The sequence below is a fragment of the Microcebus murinus genome, chromosome 2 (assembly GCF_040939455.1).
Source record: "Microcebus murinus isolate Inina chromosome 2, M.murinus_Inina_mat1.0, whole genome shotgun sequence".
Taxonomy (NCBI): domain Eukaryota; kingdom Metazoa; phylum Chordata; class Mammalia; order Primates; family Cheirogaleidae; genus Microcebus; species Microcebus murinus.
In genome coordinates this window covers 74,578,451-74,600,239 of record NC_134105.1, presented here as the reverse complement: position 1 = coordinate 74,600,239, position 21,789 = coordinate 74,578,451, and the positions used below count along the sequence as shown (strand labels likewise).

Genomic DNA, 21,789 nt, shown 5'->3' with positions numbered 1-21,789 from the left:
TAGAAGACCATGTTACGAAGATGAAAAGGCAAGCCTCAGACTTGGAGAAAACATTTGTAAGCCACATATCTAACAAAGGACTAGTATTTAGAATGTATAAAGAACTCTCAACACTCAATTTTAAAAAACAATGCAGGCTAGGCACAGTGGCTCGCGCCTGTAATCCTAGCACTTGGGGAGGCCAAGGTGGGCTGGCGGATTGCTCGAGGTCAGGAGTTCGAAACCAGCCTGAGCAAGAGCGAGACCCGTCTCTACTATAAATAGAAAGAAATTAATTGGCCAGCTAATATATATATAGAAAAAATTAGCCGGGCATGGTGGCACATGCCTGTAGTCCCAGCTCCTTGGGAAGCTGAGGCAGGAGGATTGCTTGAGCCCAGGAGTTTGAGGTTGCTGTGAGCTAGGCTGACACCATAGCACTCACTCTAGCCTGGGCAACAAAGCGAGACTCTGTCTCAAAAATAAAAAAACACAGAAAAAAAACAATAACAATGCTACTGGAAAATGGGAAACAAACATACATAGACGTTTCACCAAAAATGATATATAGATGGCAAATAAGCACAGATGAAAAGATGTTTAAGTTTATTAACTACTAGAAATTACACATTAAACCATGATAACATATCATCAGAATAGCTAAAATTAAAAATTATGACAATACCAAATGTTGGCAAGGATGCAGAGAAACTGGATTATTCACACACTGATGTATTCATACATTGATATAGCCATGGAAAACAGTTTGGCAATTTCTTTAAAAACTGACCATGTGACTATCAAATAAGATTCTAGCCATTTATCCCAGAAAAATTAAACTTATTGCTGTGGACGGAACTGTGTCCCTCCCCCACTCCAACTTCATATTTTGAAGCTCTAACTCCCAATGTGATGGTATTGGGAGGTGGGGCCTTTGGGAGATAATTAGGTTTGGATGAAGTCATGATGGTAGGGCCCTCATGATGGGACTTTTGCCCCTATAGGAAGAGACACCAGAGAACTTGCTCTCTTTTGTGTGCTTGCTCTCGCTTCCCCTCTGTCTGTCTGTCTCTCTCTCTGCCATGTAAGGACACAGAGATAAGGCAGCCTTATGCAAGCCAGGAAGAGAGCTCTCAACGGAACCTGACCATGCTGGCACCCTGATCTCAGACTTCTACACTCCAGAACTGTGAGAAAATATGTATCTGTTGTTTCAGCCACACTGCCTGTGATATTTTGTTATAGTAGCCTGAGATGACTAAAACACTTATGTTTACACAAACTTGCATATGAATGTTTATAGCAGCATTATTTGTAATAGCCCCAAACTGGAAACAACCCAGATGATGTTTAGTAAACTGGATTAGGTCCATGCTGTGGAATACTGCTCAGCAGTAAAAAAAGAATGAACTGTTGATACATGCAACTATTTGAAAGAACCTCAAGGAAATTATGCTGAGCAAAAAGCCAGTCTCAAAAGGATACATACTGCATGATTCCAGTTATATAATATTTGTGAAATAACATAATTACAGAGGTGAAGAACAGAGAAGTAGTAGCCAGAAGATAGGGAAAGGGTGGAGAGGGAAAGGATATAGTGATAAAGAAGTAGTATGGAGGAGTCTTGTGGTCATGGTATGCTTAAGTATCTTGATTGTGGTAGCAGTTACATAAAGTTACACGTGCTAAAATTGCATTGAGCTAAACATATATACCCACAAATGACTGCATGTATATCTTTTGAAATCTAAATAAGTTTTAGATTGTACAATTGTCAATGTCCTGGTTTTGATGTTGTACAGTTGTTATCTATGCAAGATGTTGATGTTAAGAATGCTGAGAACATGGGCCTACCTGTACATTTCTTAGCACCTTTCTCTTAATCTATAAATATTGCAAATTTAAAGTTAAAAAAATAATTTGTGGTGAGAAGTTGTTCAAGAAAAACAATGATTTCCTTCAATGGTCTGGAAAAAAAAGAAAGAAAAGAAAAAGAAAAAAATAAGAAAAAATGAGAAATGTAAAATTTCTGGCCATTTTGAACCATTTGTTCATCAGTGTTTTGAAATGAATAGTGGTGGCTATCAAATTTGCTATAGTTTATTTGTTTATTAGTTTTTTATTTAGAAGCACTCTACAATAGTTAATTTTATTTGTTCAAAGGCTTATATTGCAAGCATTAACCCAAGCATGGGCTTTGATTCTGTGAGGCCATATTCATATATGGGCCCACATAAGGAAGATAAAAACAAACTGTGATCCATGTACATGGATGAAAACTAAAGGCTCAAGACTAATCACATTTTTAAATTTCTGTAGCCTAGGACTCAGTAGTTAGTCAGAGGTCTTTTAGGTTCTTCTATATGTCCCACAGGGGATTTGTATTTTTCTTGAGCTGAGCAACCTTATCACCCTTTAGCTTCTAGTAGATAACACTGTTTAGTCCCTAAGCATTGAGGATACATGGGAGGCTCAGGAAGACCTCATTCTCAATGCTGTACATCCATCCCCTTCACCATTGTTGATGTCAGATGAATCATGGATAGATTTTTCGACATGGATTCAATCAGGTCAGCTGCACTTAATCCAGTAGCCCAGCTGTATATCCTTTTAGCTTGATGACTTCATAGGCCTTCAACCACCGTCTTATCCACTTCCTTCCAATTTTCACTATATTGTCTATTTTCATTTCTGGATTCAATTCTTGGAGAGAAACATATGCCATGTTCACTCCATTCTACATAGCCACACTTGAGTTGCCATATTCTCCTAAACTCCATCCATGGCAGCTGCTGATAGGAATGCCACGTTTTTTAGCCATAAGATAGCAAAATCTAGCAGAATCCAGATTACACCCACTTCCAATCGCATGGTGGTTGGATAATCCACTTAATTTCCAAGTAACATATGTAAGAATGTCCACTGGGTTGGAAACCACAATTATGATGCAATCAGAACTGTACTTTATGATCTGAGGAATAATAAATTTGAAGATGTTACTATTTCTCTGTACCACATTTAGATGACTCTCCCCCCTCTTGCTTAGGGTTGCCTACAGTTACCACCACAATCTTAGAACTGGTGGTCACAGAGTAATCTTTATCTGCCACAATTTTAGGTGTTTGAAGAAATAAGCTCCTATGCTGTAGATCCATCATTTTCCCTTACGCTTATCTTCCAAAACACCCACAAGAGGAAGTTCATCAGCCAGACACTTTCCCAGAATGCTGATAGCACATGCCATACCAACTTTTCCAGCACCCATTACAGTGATCTTATTGTCTGGCACTGTTACCTCTTCTTCTCCAACTGGTGCAATGGGTTTTTCCTTAAGAGTTGCCATTGTGCACAGGAGAGAAGGTTATTATTGAGACTGCTGTACTAGTCATGCGAAGAAGACGTGCTATAGAGTTTCCATTTGATACATCTAAGAGGGATATAACAGCTTTATTTTTAAAATATCAGTATTTATAATATGTTAAGAATTATTCTTTTGCAACTATATGAACTTAGGGTGAAAATTTTTAGATAACCTAAAAATATGCAAGGCGGCATATAGTTTTCCAATTCTTTTGTGGGATCTACAAACAAAAATGCTAGATTTTAATTGCATAATACCTCTGTTGATAAAGGGGCTAAATTCTAAGAGAATACTTTTTAAGAAATCAAAATTTAATTATCAGAGGTTGTTGAAATATTAAAGAACTTTGGATCTGTCAGTTAAGGAGTAGGATTTTAATACCGAAAATCCATTACTTAGATGAGAACACATACCAAATATGGCACTAGAAAGAGGAAGAAAAAGTTGTGTTGTACTATGTTAAGATGATGTTATTGGTCTTAAATGCCTATTTTTTTTTTTTGATTAGGGTTACGGGAATGTACTCAAACAGGTGTGTTCAATAACCTTGTTCTAAACAGGAAAGAGAGGAAAAAGGAAAGGAAGTGCCAAGGAGAGTTAGGTTTTAACAATCTATGTTAGGGAGGCCAGAGTGACAGAGATATTCAGCACAACCCCCAGAAATCACCATGAAAGGACTACATCAGGTTTATCTTTTGATAATGCATGATTTCAGATTTTCTGTTTCTACCCTGCCAAAAGAAGATCTCTCTATATGCTCATTGTTGATGTCCCAATCTTCTTAAGTAGGGGATTAAGCTTCCGTTTCACCATTAGCCAGCTTAACATCCAAGTACTCGTTGGACTAGTTATATTATAGTGTAAATGAACTTCGGTCATTTGATGAAGATAAATGTTGTCTGATCATTTTCTCATTGATAGAGAAGAATGCGGAGGAAAGGAGTATCATAGAAAAGAAGGGCATTTGGGAAGGTGGGGAAGCAGAGAATTAAGCTTTGAAGGCTATAAATAGAAATAGAAAGTTATTTTGGTCTTGCTAATGCATTGCTTCACATGATTTAGGATATTTTGGTTAATATTTTAAAATACTGCTGACTGCTTTATTAAGGAATTTGTATCTCTGAAGATTAATTAACCTAAAATGATCTTGCTAAAGCAGATTAATGTAAAAATGGCCCACAGCTAGATCTACCAAGTAAATATAAAAGTCATATTATGTAGACTTCCCTCCCCAAAGGTGATAGAAGTTAACTATACAAAATGATAGTAATGGGTTATAAATGTCTTATGTAGCAAGTATTTTTATTGAAGTAATTTTGAATTTAAAGAAAAGTTGAAAGAATCTGAATACTGTATGATTTTAAGATGAGTAATACACTTTAGCATGAGATTTCAAGTATGTGATTTGACTTGTATCAAGCTCCTTTGCCCTTCTGAGCCTTAGTTTTTCATTTACTGGTAGGATGATGATTCATAAGACAGTTTTTTTCTTACCTCCCTAATAACAATTCTGAGAGAATTCATTCATTATTGAAAGAGGAATACAGCCAGGTGTAGTGGCTCACGCCTATAATCCTAGCACTCTGAGAGGCTGAGGCTGGAGGACTGATTGAGTTCAGGAGTTCAAGACCAGCCTGAGCAAGAGTAAGACGCCATCTCTACTAAAAATAGAAAAATTAGCTGGTGTGGTGGCGTGTGCCTATAGTCCCAGCTACCACGAGGCTGAGGAAGGAGAATTGCTTGAGCCCAGGAGTTTGAGGTTGCTGTGAGCTATGATGACACCACTGCATTCTATGTGGCATTACAGAGCAAGACTCTGCCTCAAAAAAAAAAAAAAAAAAAAAAAAAAGGAATGCTTTAGCTTCCTCATAAAATGATATGCTATCCAAAAATTATAAATTTTTAATCACTTTTAAAAACATCATTTATTTTAAGTGTGTGTTTCTAAAAAACATCATGGCGTTCTATGTTGGACTCTTGCCTATTTTAAGAAGTTTTGAAGTCAGATTAGTGAAATGGCTAATTTCCCCTTTTAAATTGATTGTTTATCTTTGGTATATGTCTATGAGTTACCTTTGAGGAATCAATTCTTTTCTTATTGAGAGATGTTAACATACCTTTACATAAGGATTTCTAAAAATTTATGTGCCAGCTCTTTTTAAATTTTGTCATATTGAATCTAGAAAATTTCATTCATTCATTGTATATGAATTCATATTCAATATCTTCATTTCATATTATATTCATATACATGTTATATACAATATATGATAAACAGATGCTCTAACAAAAAAATTATCCTTTTTTTCACTTTCAGTAAGTAAACAGGGGCATATTTATGTTATCTAATATGAAAAAGATTCTTCTATATTTATTTTTGTAGAACTTTGAATAAGAAAACAGTTTAAGCTGGGCGTGGTGGCTCACACCTGTAATCTTATCACTCTGGGAGGCTGAGGTGGCCAGATAGCTCAAGATCAGGAGTTTGAAACCAGCCTGAGCAAGAGCGAGAGCCGTCTCTACTATAAATAGAAAGAAATTAATCGGCCAATTAATATATATAGAAAAAATTAGCCAGGCATGGTGGCACATGCCTGTAGTCCCAGCTACTTGGGAGGCTGAGGCAGGAGGATCACCTGAGCCCAGGAGTTTGAGGTTGCTGTGAGCTAGGCTGACGCCACGGCACTGGCACTCTAGCCTGGGCAACAGAGTGAGACTCTGTCTCAAAAGAAAAAAAGAAAAAAAAAAGAAAGAAAACAGTTTACAGCTGGTCCATATTTCTCTTAGGTACCATATCTGCAACTTGGGAAAGTATCTGCTAACTTACTGAATGGAAAGGTATGCAATTAAAGATCAGAAGCTGTTTAAGGATCAGTAGTCTGTCAATCATATTTTTTCTACCAACCTAAACTTTATCGTAGGTTTAATAGCATATGTATTAAATAATTCTTATCAGCATAACTTTTGGAAAAAATAGAGGAAGGTTTAAAGAAAGGTTAGAAGATTTAAACCTTCTAGAGGAAGGTTTAAAGAAATACAGATACCTATGCACAATCAAGAACCTTCCCAGTAATCTTCATTTTTTACAAAATTGCTTAATCTAGCCTCAATTGTTCGACTATGGCCTAAATAAAACCCTCACTCTGAATTGTTGGCTCATTTGAGACCCAGCTGTGGAGACCTCTACCCAATTGTCTATTTAGCCAGTTATTAAAAGCTGTCAAGCATTTTTATTATAGGCCTATTGGTGGCATGGGCTCTCTGTCTTGGCTCGTTAATGTGCAGCTTTCATTCTGTAATAGTCCAACGCCTCCATGGGTCTTTATAAAATGGGAGTGGGGAGGAATGTTCTGTTCAGATCTGGCCTTCTAAAATGACGAGACAAAAGCCAAAGAAGATTATCATCACTCCATGCTGAAAAGCAGCCATTGTGACAATGAAGCAGTATAAAATGGGGAAGAATATGAGCTTGGGAGTCAAACAAACCAGGATTCAGATCCTGGCTCTGCCATGAATGTGCTGTTTTTAGACAATGTACTCAACCTAAATCTCCTTAACTACAAAATTATGGAAATAATGAAAGTATTACAGGCCTGTAATCCCAGGCCTGGATTACAGCCTGAGCGCAACCACCAGCGGGCAGTGGAGTCCCTGCAGGCCTCCCTGGATGCTGAGACCCAGGCCCGCAGTGACCTCAATGACCTGGAGCTGCAGCTGGGCCATGCTACCTGTCAGATCACGGAGGCCCAGGCAGCCACGCAGCTGCTGCAGGCCCAGCTGAAGGAGGAGCAGGCATGGTGGGATGAGGAGCAGCAGCTGGCAGCTTAGCTTCAAGAGTAGGTGCAGGCCCTGGAGCGCCGGGCTGCGCTGCTGGCTTCTGAGCTGTAGGAGCTGCGGGCTGCGCTAGAGCAGGGTAGGCACAGCCAGCGGCTGGCAAAGCAGGAGCTGTTGGAGGCCACCAAGTGCCTCAACCTCCTGCATACACGGAACACAGGCCTCCTGAACCAGAAAAAGCAGCTCGAGGCAGATTTGGCCCAGATGAGTGGGGAGGTGGAGGACGCTGCCCAGGAGAGGCGGGAGGCAGAGGAGAAGGCCAAAAAGGCCATCACCAATGCCGCCCCCATGGCTGAGGAACTGAAGAAGGAGCAGGACACAAGTGCGCACCTGGAATGGATGAAGAAGACACTGGGACAGACAGTGTAGGAGCTCCAGGCCCAGCTTGAGGAGGCTGAACAGGCTGCCCTCAGAGGGCCCCTGGACCATGACTGTGCTGAAGAGGAGGTCTATGCGAGCCAGCCAGACTTGAAAGATAGTCCATTGCCGGTGCCCGACCTGGGCTTTACACGGATGGCAGCAGCTACACCCAGGATAGCAAACGGTTGGCTGGCTATGCAGTCACCACAGGGAGTGAAGTCATCATGTCAGCCCCTCTGCCTCAGGGATGCTCAGCCCAGAGGGCAGAGTTATGGGCGCTCATACAAAAGGGCCAATATGTATGGATTGCCTCTGACTCTGGCTGAAAGCCAAGGACTGAATGAAACCACTGGCTTGGACTCTTATAGGTATACTGACAGTCTTCTTGGGAATTGGACTCGGGGCCTTCACCCCAAGAGACTGGACTAACTTGTTTCTTGGTAATCCTTTTCTGGGTCTACTTGGGGTGCCTCTGTGTTGTTCTTGGTTGGGGCTCTTGGGGGTGGGGGGAAATGCTGTTACTATGTAAACCAATCAGGAATTGTAACTACCAAAGTCAGAGGGCTAAAAGAAAGAATCCACAAGAGAAAACAGGAGTTAGAATAGGCTTGGGCCTTCCTCTATACTTCTGATGGTAACCATGGGACCCTGCTTGCTCAATGCACTTATTAGATTCACAGAGAGGTTGATGCCTCTGTGTAAACTGATAAGGGCATCAAAAGGGGGGAATGACAGGGAAAACTGTAGGACGCTGGGACGCCGTGGCTCCCCACCTCCCTGCCGCTCCTGCTCCTAGAGTGGGTGTGTTGGTGAGGCCCTCACCTCCCTTGGTGTTCGTGCAATCTTGATTGCATATTTTTTGAATCCCACTGCTGATTGGATGTTAAAGCGTGTTGCTGATTGGACGCTTTCTGAATCCTACCAAGGGTATAAAAACTGGAGGAGAACTAGGAAGGGCAGTCAGATCCTCTCCAAGCGGAATAAATGCTAATTCTCTGACTCTCCGTGTTGTGCTGCTCGTTCTTCCCCTGGTCAGTCGCTGTTACACTTGCTGTTACACTTGCTGGTACTTGCCATCACACTTGCCAGAACAGTTGAAGTGGTGACTAATGAAATTAGATATCTTTTTTAGGTTAATTTGACATTTGGGTATCCTCTTTTATGACATCATACAAGTTTAGGTCTTTTGTTCATATTTCCGTTGGATAGTCTGTATGTTTTTCTTTATCAGCTCATAGGGATTCTCTATATATCTCTATATAAGTCTTCTGTCAGATACATTATTGTCTTCCACTTTTGTGGGTTGTCATTTTGTTCTATTAGTGTCTTTTGATGAGCAGAAATTCTTAATACAAGTTTATCATTATTTTCTTTTATTGTCAGAGTTTTTGTGTCTTGTTTAAGAGAACACAAATACTTTACTCCAAGCTCACAAAGATACTCTGTGGTTTTTCTTTAAAAAGCTGTATTGCCCTGTCTTTCACATTTAGAACTTCAGTCCACCAGGAACTGACTTTTGTATATGGTGTAATTTGAGTTTAAGATACATATTTTTTTCCAATTGTATATTCACATGACCTAGTGCTGAGATTTTTTGAAAATCAGCATGAATACTTTGGCAATAATTGGGTCATTCACCACTAGAATGAGTTCCAGTCCTAGCCTCAAAAGAGGCTGAAAGATGGTTTCAAGGCCTCTTTTTCTTTCCTGATTCACCATTTAGTCTCAACTAAATAAAGCAGGTAGGGACTTCTGTTGAGATCTCCACAGGCTAAAAGTCATGCCTGCTAAAGTTAGGTAGTAGAACATGCAGGTACTGTGAAGTAATACTTGTAAAATCTTTATGATGAGTTAGTCACCAGTTAATGTGCTAGGAGGAAGTAGGAGTGGTTGGAGAAAGATCTGACAATATCCAGTTTTGCACTTTTTTTGAAAGGTTTAAAAAGATTAATAATAATGCCTTACATTTATAGAATAGCTTATAAAGTACTTTCATTTCCACTGTTTCATTTTGATCCTTGTGCTAACTAGCATTGTAATGTTTTCAAGACAGGTATTATTGTCCCAGTTTAACAGAGGGAAAAAAACTATTCAGATCAGTTAATTAGCTTTATAAATAAATTTGGTAAAACTGATAACCCCTGTAGTCTTATTGCCTTGATCCAACCATCTTTACCAGACAATTCTAGGCAAACTGACCCAGAGAACCAGAAAACCCCAAAATATGATTTATTCTGTTGAAGGAATATAAAACTTCAATGTTTAATCAAAACAAAATATTTTATTGTTTTTTTTACTTTTTTCTTTTTTTATTTTGAGACAGAGTCTTACTCTGTTGCCCAGGGTAGAGTGCCATGGCGTCAGCCTAGCTCACAGCAACCTCAAACTCCTAGGCTCAAGCAATCCTTCTGCCTCAGCCTCCAGAGTAGCTGGGACTACAGGCATGCGCCACCATGCCCAGCTAACTTTTCTATATATTTTTAGTTGGCTAATTAATTAATTTCTATTTTTAGTAGAGACGGGGTCTCGCTCTTGCTCAGGCTGGTTTCAAACTCCTAACCTTGAGTGATCCACACACCTCAGCCTCCTAGAGTGCTAGGATTACAAGCTTGAGCCACCGCGCCCAAAACAAAATATTTTATGTCTGACAAATGAGCTGGAGTTTGGAGGGGTTTTGGCTCATAGAGTTTGATAATCTTATATTCATTCTCCTATTTTCTTCCTCTTATCACCATCAATTAGATTAGCTCTTTATGATGCCTTATCCCTTTTTCTAGTAGCTTACAAGTTAACTTTTCTGTTGTATGTCTGTTAGCTAAGAGGCAAATGACTTAAATGAAATTAAATTGGACATAAAAACTGGTAAGAATTTAATAGTATAACTCAGAGGTCATCAGATTTGCATGATCCTGCTCAATTGTACACTCTTGGCAGCTAGTGGTACAAGGACTGTGTTTATACTTTCCAGTTAGCTAACAGTGAATTGTATGTAAAGACCTCTGTATCTTCATGAAGTAACAATTATCTCAAGTAGAGAAAAGTGAAGGTAAAAGTTATTTCTACTAATGATAGATTTTTCCCCTAAGAGATCTAAATGACCTATTTATAAAATAGTCTGGAACTTAAATAATTCAGGGCCATATATAACAGCACTCAGTAAAGCAATAGCTAAAGGGTCTTGGTATCTGATAGTGGTATATGGTTCTTGCTATAGTGATTCTGGCAGCACTGGACTAAAACAGCTACTTAGAGCTTCTTTTATGTTCATTCTCTGTTTCCTCTTCAGAAAAACTATACTTAGGTTTTCAAAGCCATCTATTTAGTAAAATGAATGTGGAAAGATGTGATCCAAATGTGTAACTTCAACTGTGTACTACATTTTTCTGACAATATTCTTTTTCTCCCTGACTCTGTCCAAAGCCAAATCTACAGTTTTTTTAATGGTATAAATGGTGTTTCTTGTGGTTTTTAACTTCTTTTGTTAATCAGGTATGGAACAATGTGTTTATTTTTTTTTTGCTCTATTATTTGAATAAGTTATAAAAAAATAAGGCTAAGATAAAGATCTTATCCTTGAGTTATCTGAAATCATATTTTAAATGATAGAATTAATTTTAGTGATCCTGATCTACCCTGCTCATTTTATAGAGGAAGCAGGCTCACACAGGTAGTCAGTAGCAGAGCTGGAACTTAAATCCTGGTTTTGTGACCCTAATTCCAGTGCCCCCACCTTTTAAATATATTAAGCCATAATTTTAAAAGATTCTTCCCACATTTAAAGATTTGGAATTTCAGCTGGGCGAGGTGGCGCACACCTGTAATCCTAGCACTCTGGGAAGCTGAGGTGGGAGGATCGCTCAAGGTCAGGAGTTCAAAACCACCCTGAGCAAAAGCGAGACTCTACTAAAAATAGAAACAAATTAATTTGCATGGTGGTGCATGCCCAGCTACTCTGGAGGCTGAGGCAGAAGGATTGCTTGAGCAAGAGCTTGAGGTTGCTGTGAGCTAGGCTAACACCAGAGCACTCTAGCCTGGGCAACAAAGTGAGACTCTGTCTCAAAAAAAAAAAAAAAAAAATTCAGAATTTCTTAATTGTGTTTTAATTGTTTTAAGCTCAGTTCTAAATCTCATTTTACTTTGATGACTTTGGGACTTAAAATACAGTCCTTTTAAAAACTATTATTTATAGGGTCTTGCAAAATAAAAGTATATTGCTATTTCTAGCAGAATACTAAATGAGAGAGAACCTATGACGTTCAAGATATTGAGATGACTTAGATAAAAAAGAGTTTAAGACATGAACAACATGTTCTTTCTAATATTATTTAGAAGGTAGTATTGCTCAATAGAGAGGCTGACAGATTATTGAACTGGGAGTCTCAAGACCTGCATTTTGTCCTGTCACTGACTAGCTGTGTGATTTTGGGCAAATGACTTACCTTCACTGGGCTTAAGTTTGCTTGTCTGTAACATAAAGGAATAGGATAGAATTATAATTGTCTCTTTGGTAAATAACTCATTATTGCTGAATGTGAGAAGTTAGGCAGAGCAAGTTTGTTGTCAGAAGTCTTTGGATGTGAAAATGATCTGTGCCTAAACATTCTTCATCTTGACACTGCTAAGTAACCACAGAGCAGCAAGCCAGCAATCAATCTCCATCCATGGAACAGCCAGTGTTGTCCACGTATAGCAGCCTGGAGAAGGGCCAGATTTTATTTTTGCTAGAAGCACTCTTGGCAAATCTGTATCCCTGGAGATGTCTGTTTAATTCTGTGGTTCAGAGCATGGTTTAGTGGAAAAGAAGAGGAATGCTGAGCTATTTGTTTCTGAATTCTCTAAAAGAAAGCTCATTTTCATTTGTTTCCATATTATCTATGTTTCAAGATGTTTTGAGGGTGGAGGTGAGCCAAAATGAAATGAAAAGAGGAGGGTGAAAAACCTTCCACAGCATATGCTGACTTGGGAAATAAATTTGATCTATGTGAGTATGTGTATGTTTACACAAAAGGAAAACTTCTGATATATATATCAAAATAAATACTATCAAAATAAATACTTCACCAGGTTTATCACTTTAGACTTTCTCATATATAACATTTTTATTTTAAACTAGTCTCCTAGCTTTACCCTGTTAAAAATACCTTTTTATTTTATGAAAAATTGGTACATTCTAGTAGATATTTCAAAACTATCCCATTATCTTGCCTTCTGGAAATAAAGGATAAAAGTGTTTGAACTTGAATACATTCTCCACTATTTTTATTCAATAATAGGGCAAAGATCACAGTTAACATCTGGATTTAAAATTCATTTGTTTGAGAAAGTTTATTTTGTGATCAAAAGTTATATGCTGAATCTTAAATACTTGAATTTCTTAAACAACAGGAATAAGTCCAGTTGAGGATACACTTAACTAAAATGCCATTCTATGTCACCACTGATCTTCATCATTATCTTAATTTTTTAGTCTTTCAGATACCTGTAATATCTTTTTTTTCTAACTTCCATACCCACCTACTGACAAATGCTAACAATTTTACTTTTATAATCTCTCTCAAATTTCACCCTTCATCTTTATTGTAGTTGGCTCATCCTAATCTATGCAGGGCCTAGATTGCTGCAAAACTTCCTAACTAGTCTCCTGCCCTTAGTGTTCCCTTTTAAAACTATTAAGCTACATACAGATTAATCTTCTTTAAACATCAATTTTTTTTCATACTATACATCTGTTTAGAAATCTTAAAATTTTTCATTCATGTCTCAATACTGTAAAGCATTTAAATTCCTCTATATGTGGTCCTTTCTTTTCCATCCTGCTGAACTGATTCAGCAAATAAAATAAATAAAATAAAATAGACTGTGTATTCTGTAGTTGTTGGGTATTGGGTTCTATAAATATTAATTAGGTCAAGCTGGTTAACAGTGCTATTCAGATCTTTTATATCTGTACAGATTTTTGGCCTGGTTGTTCTATTAATTACTCTACAAGGGATTTAAAGTCTCCAAGTATGATTGTAGGTTCAAATCCTTTTTTCCTTTTGTCAGTTTTATGCTTCATGTATTTTGAAGCTAATTAGGCACCTACATGTTTATAATTAAGTCTTTCTGGTATGTTGAGTTTTTATCATTGCCTTTACATACCCTGGAACTTTTACACAAGACCATGAAACAGGTCTTAATAAGTTTCAAAAGATTGAAATCTAACAGAGTATGTTCTCTTATTACAACTGAATTAAGTTAGAAATCAATAACAAAAGATATCTTGAAAATTCCCCAAGATTTGGAAATTAAACAATATATTTCTAAATAACCCATGGATCAAAAAGAAATTAGAAAATATTTTGAACTGAATGAATGAAAAACAAACACATCAGTGTTTGTGGAATGCAGTAAATATGTTGCCTAGAGAGAAATTTATAGCTTTAATTGTTTAATTAGAAAGGAGGAAGGATTAAAATTTAAGTTTTCATAAACTAAAGATAAGCAAATTAAACCCAAGAAGGAAAAAAATAAAAACAATAGCAGGTATTACTTAAATAGAAAATACACAACAGAGAAAATTAACAAAGCCAAAATAGGTTCTTTCAAAAGAGCAATAAAATTGAAAAAACATAAGTTACCAATACTGGGAATGAAAGAAGAGTATCATTATAATGTGTAAACTTCAAAAGGATAATAAGAGAATTCTAAAAATAACTTCATGACAATAAACTTTACACCTCAAACAAAATAGACAAATTTCTGGAAATATGCAACTTTCCAAAACTGAAATAAAATGAAATTAAAAATCTGTATAGTCCCATATATGTCAGAGAAACTGAATTTGTAATAAAAAGCATTCTACAAAGAAAACTCTAGGCCCAGTAATTCTTACAAATATTTGTGAAAGAAACTATAAAAATCTGACAAACTCTCCCAGAAAATAAAGTAAGAATAAATACTTTTTAACTAATTTTGTGAAGCCAGCATAATCCTGATCCTAAAACCTAGTAAAGACATCATGAAATATTAAAATAAAATCTTTTATGAACATAGACATAAAACTGTTTAACAAAATATTAACAAATTAAACTCAGCTATACAGCACGACCAGCAGATTTTATCCCAGGAATATAAGATTGGTTTTGTATTTGAAAATAAATAAATGTAATCCACCATATTAACAGAAGGAGGAAAAAAAATGGCCATCTCAATAGGTGTGGAAAAAATATTTAACCAAAATCAGCATCCATACTTTGTCAAATATAATAAAATCCAGCAAACAGGAATTAAAAGGTAACTTCCCCAGTCTGATAAAGGACATCTACAACATGCCTTCAGCTAACATCATTGTTTATAGTAAGCCACTGAGCACTTTGCCTTTAACATCAGGAACAAGGCAAGGATGCTCATTCTCACCACTTCTCAACATTTTTCTGAATGTCCCTGCTGATGCAATAGAGCAAGGAAAAGTAAAAAGAATAAAGATTGGAAAGTAAAAAGTGAAACTCTCTTTGACAGATTTTTTTATAAGTAGAAAATTCTAAGGAATAAAAAAACCTGCTATAATCAGTAAGTGAATTTAGCAGAGTCGTAAGATATAAGTCAATAAAAAAATCATATTTTGATATGTGAGATTTATGAAACAATTATATTTCAATAATGTCAAAAATAAAACACTTAAGAATTTAACAAACATGCATGGTTTTATATTGAAAAGTACAAAATACTACTGAGAGAAATTAAAGATGTAAATGTCTGGAGAGATATGTTATTTGAGCCCATAAATTCTGTTTCTTTTGAAGCCAGTTAGACATGGATTTTCTATTACTCATACAAAAAGGATCTCAAATAATTCACTGGAGATTGTAGTTTTGTATTTGGTTTTTGTTTTGTAATATTCCATCATTTTTGTGTAACACTAAGCCTGATGATTGGATCTTATAGTGTAGCAGGCCTGCACCAGATAGAAGCCCATTAGACACTGGGAATTGGATTAGAGCAGGGGATTCCATTAGCACATACATTGACAGAATGGGGCCAGTGGCAGTCCACATACCCTGTTTGTTGTCAGATATCAGGTCTAGATGTTTTTCTCATCCTCACATGAGAGATCACATAATAATATGGGACTTATAAAACTTTCAGAATATCTTCATTATGAAGATATAGAGGAAGAGCAACTCTCTGAAAATTATTTATTGTAGAACTCTAAGAAATTTAAAATCTTTTCTGACATCCTTAGTTGACTCAGGAAGACATAGCCTCTCTGGAATGGAAGACTAAAAGTATAAGGAACAAATAGGCTGAGACGGAAAGGGACCCACAGCATGGATAGTTACAGGTAAGCTGGATGTGCAGTAGCAGTATTCAGATACAAGTTGGAGACATCGAAAAGCAGAATTCAGACTGAGGTACAGGAGCAACAATGTGGAAAACACATTTGAGACATTTTCTTGAAATGCAGAGGGAAAAAAACAAAAGATGAAAACTGTGGGAGAGATGGTAGCTATGGACAGCAGACTTTTCTAAAGCACCAGTGTCAGAGAGTAAGCCAGAGTTTTCAGGGGAAAAGGTTGTGTGACTGGAGGATATTGTACCTAGCTATGTTTTGTAACATCATTGGAGGTTACAGACATTCATGTATGCAGGGTTCAAAAATATGCCAGGGTTCAAAATATGCCATGCACATAGCTTTCTTGTAGAAAAAAACAAATTAAGAAACTTAGTAGGCTGGAAGACAAATCAAAATGACCTTAAGACTAGAAAATATGTTACGAAGGACCTGCAGAACTCTGAAGGACTGCCAGCAAGCAGAGGGCCATCTCAGGTTTTCAATAGAATCCACATCTTAGCTGAATGCACTGACTGAACTGAGTGCGCTGATGAGTCTGCAGGCTTATGTGTCGCGTTGGCATCTGTATTAAACTTAAAAGCAAACAGCTTCTTTGTGAGTTATTATTCCCTCTGGACAGAAATGTGTAATTCGGCACAAACAGTTCATCTGGAAAACCCTCTCCCTCAGGCATTGTTTACCACAAGATCCAGAAATTCAATTAAATGAGATTACAATATAATAATGTTAAAAAAAAAAAAGAAAAGAAAAACTCAGAAAAAAAGACTGAGTGGAAATACTTCAAATGTTAAAGAAATTAAATGGTTGTTATGAGACTATGATTTTTAAAACTTCTACTTGTACAATTTTCAGCTTTTGAAATGAGCATCTTCTAGTATTATTTTTCAATGAGAAAACTATAGAAAAAGGAAAATTGATGAAAATGCTGTTACTAAGCAAAAAGGGCATACAAAATAGTGGAGCAAGAGAAAGCCAAGAACAATTAAGATTTTAATTAAACAGTTAAACTAGAGAACATAAATATTATTCAAAGGATAAGATTAACCACAACAGTGTAAAAGGGAACATTTAAAATGCTAACCTTTTTAGATTTAAAACTCTAAATTTTAAAAACAGACAATAAGATAAATGTGAGGTCTTAATAACCTTGTGCAGTAACTTCCAACCTGAGACAAACAGTAAGAGCACATTCTGATGACCTTCAAGCTAGATGGCTTTCCAGGTAATTATTCTCTGAGTAGAGAGCCAAGGGCTAAGGATAGAACTCCAGGTCCCTTGTACCTTTTATAGATGACTTGTGCTTCTTAATGACTACCCTGGCTTGATACTTGAAAATAGAGGCAGGATCAAACTTTTGGCCACCATACCTACAAGGCCCCATTTTAGCAATTAATGGCCCACCAGATCACCCCTTCTCCTCAGATATCTGAAGAGAAAAGCAGAACTCTACGTGTCTTGCTCATTCTAGATAGTTCCACATGCTTATTCCTTACCTGCCAACATCAGGCAATACAAAGGTAATTAAGTTGAAGCACCTTGTTTGGGAGCCTTCTGCGTGTTCAAGCTGGGGACCTTTAACAGCTCACCTCACTTTAGGATTCCTTGGAGAGTTCTCTGTATATGCTACTCCAGGCTCAGGAAGTCTTTCAAGACTCCTCTCTTGACTTACTCAACAGTCACAATCTTGCAGACCCTTCACTTTGGATCCAGTTCTTACCTTCTGTCTAGCCCTGAGGAACTGGTCTTTCTCCAGACTTCTCACTCCTGAGACATCCTGACTGAGACTGCCCACAGCCAGTCTCCCACCGAGTCTGGTTCCTCAGGGCCCACTCTCCTATTTTCCTTAGGGGCGCTTAGAATGTAGCAAATTGTCTTAGTTTTTACTCCATACCACCAAACTCTCCTCTCAAGTTAGTAAGCCTATATATGCCACCTTATTTTATATCAAGTTTTTTGATGTTGTTCCCCAGGATAGCTAGGGTGCCATGGTGTCAGCTCCCAGCAACCTCAAACTCCTGGGCTTAAGCAATCCTTCTGCCTCAGCCTCCCAAGTAGCTGGGACTACAGGCATGCACCACCATGCCTGGCTAATTTTTTCTATATATTTTTAGTTGTCCAGCTAATTTCTTCCTATTTTTAGCAGAGACAGTGTCTCCCTCTTGCTCAGGCTGATCTCAAACTACTGATCTCTAGCGATCCTCCCACCCCAGCCTCCAAGAGTGCTAGGATTACAGGCGTGAGCCACTGCGCCTGGCCCATCAAGTTTTTTTTACACATTATATTTTCTATATATATATCCTCTAGATTTTGTCTGATATTCTCATCTTTGTGTTCTATTTCCAGTGCTTTACTTTTCTGGGAAGTCTTTCAAAATTTGTCCATCCTGATTGTGTTTCCATAGCACTTAAGAACTAAAACACACAATTGCTTTCTCAACTCAGTTATAAATTCTTTGAGGGCTGGAATAATGTCTCATACTTTTCTTATGCAATCTGGGACAAAGCAACCTGGGATGTAAAAATAGAATACTGGCGACTTCTGGGGCCCCCCTCTCTTTGGACCCCAGAACCTCGCCCACGAGTGTATAATAAAGCCACGTGGTTTGGCCCCCCTAAAAAAAAAAAATAGAATACTAAAGGGTCACTAACAGCAGCAAGTAATATTTCCCTGACTCTGCATTAGCCCCCCAATTGTGGAAACTCTGGCTTCCTCCAGGCTCTTCCCCAAATAGTTCAGGGAGTCCTCAGGGATAGCTCAAATCTGCCTTCAAATATAGTTCTCTGTACCACTCTGTGGGTAACCATTTACCCCAGCCTGTGCCCCATGAATGTTTTCTTCTCAGCCACCATATCCCATACTCCTTTCCTTCTGCTTATACTCTGGCTACTATAGTAAAATCTTCTGCCACCCCTGTGCTCTGATACATAATGTACTCTGAGACCCAGTTCTTCTGTTTGATTCTTAGTTGGTCTAGTTCAAGCAACAGCATTGCCCTCCTCTCCAAACCAACCCCTTGTCTTTACCCTAGCTTATGTGATAGGATTCATTTTCTCTTAGGTGAGTTCTTTTTTAGGAGGATACGTGAGCCATAGAATAAGTAGTCCCCTTCGTGGACTAACTCATTAACCAAACATATTAAAACATGTCTTAATCAGCCAGGTGAGGTAGTTCATGCCTGTAATCCCAGTACTTTGGGAGGCTGAGGCAGGAGGGTCGCTTAAGCCCAGGAGTTCAAGGCTGTCGTGAGCTATGATGACGTCACTGTACTCCAGCCTAGACAACACAGCAAGACCCTGTCTCAAAAAACCAAAAAATCAAAAAAACATGTCTTAATCATCCACGATTTGGGTTCAGGGACCATCTCCTCCAGGAAGTCTTTCCAGAATTCCTCCCCCCACCCCCACCATCACCTCCAGCTAGATGGTAAACATCCCTTCTTTGTACTATGGTACTCTGAATATGTCCTGGATACAGTTTTTATCATATTCTATGGTAATTATCTTTCACTTACCCAATTTGCTATGTAAACTATGAGCTCTTTGAGGGAAAGAATCATGTCTCCTGCATCTTTGAATTCTGAGTGTCTAACTTAGTTCTTGGCAATTAATAGGTTTTGTAATTTCAAGCTGATATGCTTGTGTGTACCACAATAGATTTGGCTCAACTAATACACTGTTTTGATTAATGGCAGTTTTCCCTTTGATAAGAATTTCATGCCAAGGTGCTTCATTTATTTTCTTTAATATTTATGTCAAATCAGACATTTGATGAGTACCTGTCTATCCTTAGTGGTGCCCTACACCTTGGATATATGGGGGTAAATAAGACACACACGGTTCCTGCTCAGAAGAGGTCCCAGAAACTTCCTTGGGTCTCCCTCCCTCCATTTCTCTATTCTTTTCTCTCATTCTCTCTTGTCTAGATAAATTTTACTGAGCCTGGAATTGCATCTAATGGAATAAATAAATATAAAGAGGTTGATTACAGTACAGTATACTCAGTGCAACAATAGAAGTGTGTTCCAGATACAGAGCTAGCACAGAGGAAAGCATGATAGAATCCTTAGGGTGGGCATGGGGTATCCTGGAGGAGGTGACTTCTGAGTGAATTACAAAGGGTGAAAAGACACTCCAGATGTTCAGGTCCCAGAGAAGAAAGAGCATATGCAAAGGCGTAGAGATGTGCAGTAGCACCATGTGTTCTAGAAACAAGTACTTTGTTATTTCTCCATCATAAAGTTCAGTAGAATGAGGGTGGAGGTGGTGGTGAGAGATGAAGCTGTAATAGGGTAATAGGCAATATTTTTAAGCACTAAGATCTTTTATGTTGCTCAACTTTTTAGTTTAGTAGGGTCTTCAGTATAGCTGGTGATATGCATAATTCAAATATGGAGCCATATATTGCATTTATTACAAGGTTCTGTGGTCATCTAGCTATGTTTTAGTGTTTGTTATATGGGTGGATAAGAAAGAAAAGGAAGATTCTCCCTAGAATTTACAGTCTTGTTGAGGATATAGAATATACCCAAGCAATTTACAGACTAGTACAAACTAAAATTATAAAGGTGGTGTATAAGCACAGTTGTGATACAGGGTTATAGGAATGGTTAGGAAGAGACAACCCAATTTTTGGCTTTTAAGAAAAACACCTTCCTTGGCCGGGTGCGGTGGCTCACACCTGTAATCCCAGCACTCTGGGAGGCCGAGGTGGGCGGATCGCCCAAGGTCAGGAGTTCAAAACCAGCCTGAGCAAGAGTGAGACCCCCGTCTCTACCAAAAAAATAGAAAGAAATTAATTGGCAAACTAAAAATATATATATATAAAAAAAATTAGCCAGGCATGGTGGCACATGCCTGTAGTTGCAGCTACTCGGGAGGCTGAAGCAGGAGGATCGCTTGAGCCAGGAGTTTGAGGTTGCTGTGAGCTAGGCTGATGCCACAGCACTCTAGCCAGAGTGAGACTTTGTCTCAAAAAAAAAAAAAAAAAAGAAAGAAAGAAAAACACCTTCCATTAGAGCTAGCCAAGCGTGGAAAATGTAAAATTGAGGAATGCACTTATAAATTAGAAACTTTTTAATGTTCTGTAATTTATAGTAATGACCTCTTACCTAGAACAGCAGGTAATCATCTTTGAGCTTTGTAGTATAAGCAGAAGACAAATTAGTTTTTTCTTTAAATTTTTTTCTTTATAATAAATATATTTTCTTGTTTTCTACTAAAGACATGAGCCTAGTTAACAGTTATTTTCTTTAGTTAACAGTTATTTTCTACTAATTTTTCTTGTACTTTTCAGATACTTAATTTGCCTTGGAGATAGTTTATTGTTCATATAAAATGGGTGCCGTGTTTCTGCCAAGCCACTCTCAATCCAGACTACACTGGGACTGTTTTAGCCCCTCCTTTCATCTCTTTATCATCAAAAGTACACTACAGCCTCTGCCCTTTTCCTTGCAGAATGTATTAACCCAACATCTCCTCACATTCCCACAGCCCTGTGCTTGGGTATTCTTCCCTTCCTGTGAGCTAGTGTGGGATTTTGTCAGGCCATGAGGGTTTCTGTGTGGAACCTTCCTAGAAACTTTGATGGTTAAATACATTTCACACTTATATAAACTCAAACTTAAGAGGAGATGTATTTTAATCAATACTTCAGAAGAAGGGTGGGGGGATCTTTTACTTTCCATTTGTAAACTTTATAAATTGTTTGACAATGAGCATTTGCTATTTTTATAATTAAAAAGTAAAGATGAAATTCAATAATAGAACCTTTAGTACCATTTCAGCTCTATTAAATTAACCTATCTATTTATATCTATACATACACACACACATACACACACACACACCACTGCCACTACCAATACAGTTTTTGAAAAACTATTTTGCATAATAGTTAGGAAAGCAAGAGCCATAAAAATGTT

At 37.8% G+C, this 21,789-nt stretch overlaps 1 protein-coding gene and 1 pseudogene across 1 annotated transcript in view; one reads left to right on the top strand and one right to left on the bottom strand.

Moving 5' to 3' along the window:
- DIPK1A (divergent protein kinase domain 1A) overlaps positions 1-21,789 on the top strand; it is a 95,943-nt gene that overhangs the window by 22,640 nt on the left and 51,514 nt on the right. The gene's annotated exons all lie outside the window — the stretch shown is intronic.
- Positions 2,318-3,322, bottom strand: LOC105885731 (L-lactate dehydrogenase B chain-like; annotated as a pseudogene).